The sequence below is a fragment of the Corythoichthys intestinalis genome, chromosome 20 (genome assembly GCF_030265065.1).
Source record: "Corythoichthys intestinalis isolate RoL2023-P3 chromosome 20, ASM3026506v1, whole genome shotgun sequence".
Classification (NCBI taxonomy): domain Eukaryota; kingdom Metazoa; phylum Chordata; class Actinopteri; order Syngnathiformes; family Syngnathidae; genus Corythoichthys; species Corythoichthys intestinalis.
Genome location: NC_080414.1, coordinates 39,066,253 through 39,072,252, shown reverse-complemented (window position 1 = coordinate 39,072,252; position 6,000 = coordinate 39,066,253).

Below are 6,000 nucleotides of genomic sequence, written 5' to 3'. Positions count from 1 at the left end.
CATTTAGGCCTTTTCACAGTGAGATCTATTCATTTCAGCCGAGAAATGTAATTTTGATGATAACTCCCAAACCGCTGCGCAGAAGTAAACCAAACTTCAACCAGTAGTGTATTGTATCACAATCTAGTCGTTACATTTGGAAATTTGGTTCTAGGATATTTGGTTTGAGCGCAATCCTCAAAATTAGTTCAAAAAAGCCATTCTCACCTTCTCACGAGATCTAATCACTTTGGCAGAGAAATCTAATATTGATCATAACTTCCAAACCGCTGCGCAGAAGTGAACAAAACTTCACCCAATGGTGAATTGCATATTTTATTAATTACATTTGGAAATTTGGTCCTAGGACATTTGGTTTGTGCGCAAACCTCAAAATGAGTTCAAAAAAGCCATTTCTCACCTTTTGAGCACGAGATCTATTCGCTTTGGTAGCGAAATCTAATATTGATGGAAACTCCTAAACCGCTGTGCAGAAGTGAACCAAACTTCACCCAATGGTGAATTGTGTCATATTCTAGTAATTAAATTTGGAAATTTGGTTCTAGGACATTTGGTTTGAGCGCAATCCTCAAACTTAGTTCAAAAAAGCCATTTAGGCCTTTTCACAGTGAGATCTATTCATTTCAGCCGAGAAATGCAATTTTGATGATAACTCCCAAACCGCTGCGCAGAAATGAACCAAACTTCACCCAATAGTGTATTGTATCACAATCTAGTAGTTACAATTGGAAATTTGGTTCTAGGACTTTTGGTTTGAGCGCAATCCTCAAACTTAGTTCAAAAAAGCAATTTACGCCTTCTGACAGCGAGATCTATTCATTTCAGCCAAGAAATGTCATTTTGATGATAACTCCCAAACCGCTGCGCAAAAGTGAACCAAACTTCACCCAATAGTATCACAATCTAGTAGTTACATTTGGAAATTTGGTTCTAGGACATTTGGTTTGAGCGCAATCTTCATACTTAGTTCAAAAAAGCCCTTTAGGCCTTTTCACAGTGAGATCTATTCATTTCAGCCGAGAAATGCAATTTTGATGATAACTCCTAAACCGCTGCGCAGAAGTGAACCAAACTTCACCCAATAGTGTATTGTATTACAATCTAGTAGTTACATTTGGAAATTTGGTTCTAGGACATTTGGTTTGAGCGTAATCCTCAAACTTAATTCAAAAATGCCATTTACGCCTTCTGACAGCGAGATCTATTCATTTCAGCCGAGAAATGTAATTTTGATGATAACTCCCAAACTGCTGCGCAGAATTGAACCAAACTTCACCCAATAGTGTATTGTATCACAATCTAGTAGTTACATTTGGAAATTTGGTTCTAGGACATTTGGTTTGAGCGCAATCCTCAAACTTAGTTCAAAAAGGCCATTTACGCCTTTTCACAGTGAGATCTATTCATTTCAGCCGAGAAATGCAATTTTGATGATAACTCCTAAACCGCTGCGCAGAAGTGAACCAAACTTCACCCAATAGTGTATTGTATCACAATCTAGTAGTTACATTTGGAAATTTGGTTCTAGGACATTTGGTTTGAGGGCAACCCTCAAACTTAGTTCAAAAAAGCCATTTACGCCTTCTGACAGCGAGATCTATTCATTTCAGCCGAGAAATGTAATTTTGATGATAACTCCCAAACCGCTGCGCAGAAGTGAACCAAACGTCACCCAGTAGTGTATTGTATCAGAATCTAGTAGTTACATTTGGAAATTTGGTTCTAGGACATTTGGTTTGAGCGCAATCCTCAAACTTAGTTCAAAAAAGCCATTTAGGCCTTTTCACTGTGAGATCTATTCATTTCAGCCGAGAAATGCAATTTTGATGATAACTCCTAAACCGCTGCGCAGAAGTAAACCAAACTTCACCCAGTAGTGTATTTTATCACAATATAGTAGTTACATTTGGAAATTTGGTTCTAGGACATTTGGTTTGAGCGCAATCCTCAAACTTAGTTCAAAAAAGCCATTTAGGCCTTTTCACAGTGAGATCTATTCATTTCAGCCGAGAAATGTAATTTTGATGATAACTCCCAAACCGCTGCGCAGAAAGTAACCAAACTTCACCCAATAGTGTATTGTATCACAATCTAGTAGTTACATTTGGAAATTTGGTTCTAGGACATTTGGTTTGAGCGCAATCCTCAAACTTAGTTCAAAAAAGCCTTTTAAGCATTTTCACAGTGATATCTATTCATTTCAGCCGAGAAATGCAATTTTGATGATAACTCCTAAACCGCTGCGCAGAAATGAACCAAACTTCACCCAATAGTGTATTGTATTACCATCTAGTAGTTACATTTGGAAATTTGGTTCTAGGACATTTGGTTTGAGCGCAACCCTCAAACTTAGTTCAAAAAAGCCATTTACGCCTTCTGACAGCGAGATCTATTCATTTCAGCCGAGAAATGTAATTTTGATGATAACTCCCAAACCGCTGCACAGAATTGAACCAAACTTCACCCAATAGTGTATTGTATCAAAATCTAGTACTTACATTTGAAAATTTGGTTCTAGGACATTTGGTTTGAGCGCAATCCTCAAACTTAGTTCAAAAATGCCATTTACGCCTTTTCACAGTGAGATCTATTCATTTCAGCCGAGAAATGCAATTTTGATGATAACTCCTAAACCGCTGCGTAGAAGTGAACCAAACTTCACCCAATAGTGTATTGTATTACAATCTAGTAGTTACATTTGGAAATTTGGTTCTAGGACATTTGGTTTGAGCGCAATCCTCAAACTTAGTTCAAAAAAGCCATTTAGGCCTTTTCACAGTGAGATCTATTCATTTCAGCCGAGAAATGTAATTTTGATGATAACTCCCAAACCGCTGCGCAGAAGTAAACCAAACTTCAACCAGTAGTGTATTGTATCACAATCTAGTAGTTACATTTGGAAATTTGGTTCTAGGACATTTGGTTTGAGCGCAATCCTCAAAATGAGTTCAAAAAAGCCATTCTCACCTTCTCACGAGATCTAATCACTTTGGCAGAGAAATCTAATATTGATCATAACTTCCAAACCGCTGCGCAGAAGTGAACAAAACTTCACCCAATGGTGAATTGCATATTTTATTAATTACATTTGGAAAGTTGGTCCTAGGACATTTGTTTTGTGCGCAAACCTCAAAATGAGTTCAAAAAAGCCATTTCTCACCTTTTGAGCACGAGATCTATTCGCTTTGGTAGCGAAATATAATATTGATGGAAACTCCTAAACCGCTGTGCAGAAGTGAACCAAACTTCACCCAATGGTGAATTGTGTCATATTCTAGTAATTACATTTGGAAATTTGGTTCTAGGACATTTGGTTTGTGTGCAATGCTCAAAATGAGTTCAAAAAAGCCCTTCTCACCTTTAGAGCACAAGATCTCATCACTTTGGCAGAGAAATCTAATCTTGATGATAACTCCCAAACCGCTGCACAGAATTGAACCAAACTTCACCCAATAGTGTATTGTATCACAATCTAGTAGTTACATTTGAAAATTTGGTTCTAGGACATTTGGTTTGAGCGCAATCCTCAAACTTAGTTCAAAAAAGCCATTTAGGCCTTTTCACAGTGAGATCTATTCATTTCAGCCGAGAAATGCAATTTTGATGATAACTCCGAAACCGCTGCGCAGAAGTGAACCAAACTTCACCCAATAGTGTATTGTATTACAATCTAGTAGTTACATTTGGAAATTTGGTTCTAGGACATTTGGTTTGAGCGCAATTCTCATACTTAGTTCAAAAAAGCCATTTAGGCCTTTTCACAGTGAGATCTATTCATTTCAGCCGAGAAATGCAATTTTGATGATAACTCCCAAACCGCTGCGCAGAAATGAACCAAACTTCACCCAATAGTGTATTGTATCACAATCTAGTAGTTACAATTGGAAATTTGGTTCTAGGACTTTTGGTTTGAGCGCAATCCTCAAACTTAGTTCAAAAAAGCAATTTACGCCTTCTGACAGCGAGATCTATTCATTTCAGCCAAGAAATGTCATTTTGATGATAACTCCCAAACCGCTGCGCAAAAGTGAACCAAACTTCACCCAATAGTATCACAATCTAGTAGTTACATTTGGAAATTTGGTTCTAGGACATTTGGTTTGAGCGCAATCTTCATACTTAGTTCAAAAAAGCCCTTTAGGCCTTTTCACAGTGAGATCTATTCATTTCAGCCGAGAAATGCAATTTTGATGATAACTCCTAAACCGCTGCGCAGAAGTGAACCAAACTTCACCCAATAGTGTATTGTATTACAATCTAGTAGTTACATTTGGAAATTTGGTTCTAGGACATTTGGTTTGAGCGTAATCCTCAAACTTAATTCAAAAATGCCATTTACGCCTTCTGACAGCGAGATCTATTCATTTCAGCCGAGAAATGTAATTTTGATGATAAATCCCAAACTGCTGCGCAGAATTGAACCAAACTTCACCCAATAGTGTATTGTATCACAATCTAGTAGTTACATTTGGAAATTTGGTTCTAGGACATTTGGTTTGAGCGCAATCCTCAAACTTAGTTCAAAAAGGCCATTTACGCCTTTTCACAGTGAGATCTATTCATTTCAGCCGAGAAATGCAATTTTGATGATAACTCCTAAACCGCTGCGCAGAAGTGAACCAAACTTCACCCAATAGTGTATTGTATCACAATCTAGTAGTTACATTTGGAAATTTGGTTCTAGGACATTTGGTTTGAGGGCAACCCTCAAACTTAGTTCAAAAAAGCCATTTACGCCTTCTGACAGCGAGATCTATTCATTTCAGCCGAGAAATGTAATTTTGATGATAACTCCCAAACCGCTGCGCAGAAGTGAACCAAACGTCACCCAGTAGTGTATTGTATCAGAATCTAGTAGTTACATTTGGAAATTTGGTTCTAGGACATTTGGTTTGAGCGCAATCCTCAAACTTAGTTCAAAAAAGCCATTTAGGCCTTTTCACTGTGAGATCTATTCATTTCAGCCGAGAAATGCAATTTTGATGATAACTCCTAAACCGCTGCGCAGAAGTAAACCAAACTTCACCCAGTAGTGTATTTTATCACAATATAGTAGTTACATTTGGAAATTTGGTTCTAGGACATTTGGTTTGAGCGCAATCCTCAAACTTAGTTCAAAAAAGCCATTTAGGCCTTTTCACAGTGAGATCTATTCATTTCAGCCGAGAAATGTAATTTTGATGATAACTCCCAAACCGCTGCGCAGAAAGTAACCAAACTTCACCCAATAGTGTATTGTATCACAATCTAGTAGTTACATTTGGAAATTTGGTTCTAGGACATTTGGTTTGAGCGCAATCCTCAAACTTAGTTCAAAAAAGCCTTTTAAGCATTTTCACAGTGAGATCTATTCATTTCAGCCGAGAAATGCAATTTTGATGATAACTCCTAAACCGCTGCGCAGAAATGAACCAAACTTCACCCAATAGTGTATTGTATTACCATCTAGTAGTTACATTTGGAAATTTGGTTCTAGGACATTTGGTTTGAGCGCAACCCTCAAACTTAGTTCAAAAAAGCCATTTACGCCTTCTGACAGCGAGATCTATTCATTTCAGCCGAGAAATGTAATTTTGATGATAACTCCCAAACCGCTGCACAGAATTGAACCAAACTTCACCCAATAGTGTATTGTATCAAAATCTAGTACTTACATTTGAAAATTTGGTTCTAGGACATTTGGTTTGAGCGCAATCCTCAAACTTAGTTCAAAAATGCCATTTACGCCTTTTCACAGTGAGATCTATTCATTTCAGCCGAGAAATGCAATTTTGATGATAACTCCTAAACCGCTGCGTAGAAGTGAACCAAACTTCACCCAATAGTGTATTGTATTACAATCTAGTAGTTACATTTGGAAATTTGGTTCTAGGACATTTGGTTTGAGCGCAATCCTCAAACTTAGTTCAAAAAAGCCATTTAGGCCTTTTCACAGTGAGATCTATTCATTTCAGCCGAGAAATGTAATTTTGATGATAACTCCCAAACCGCTGCGCAGAA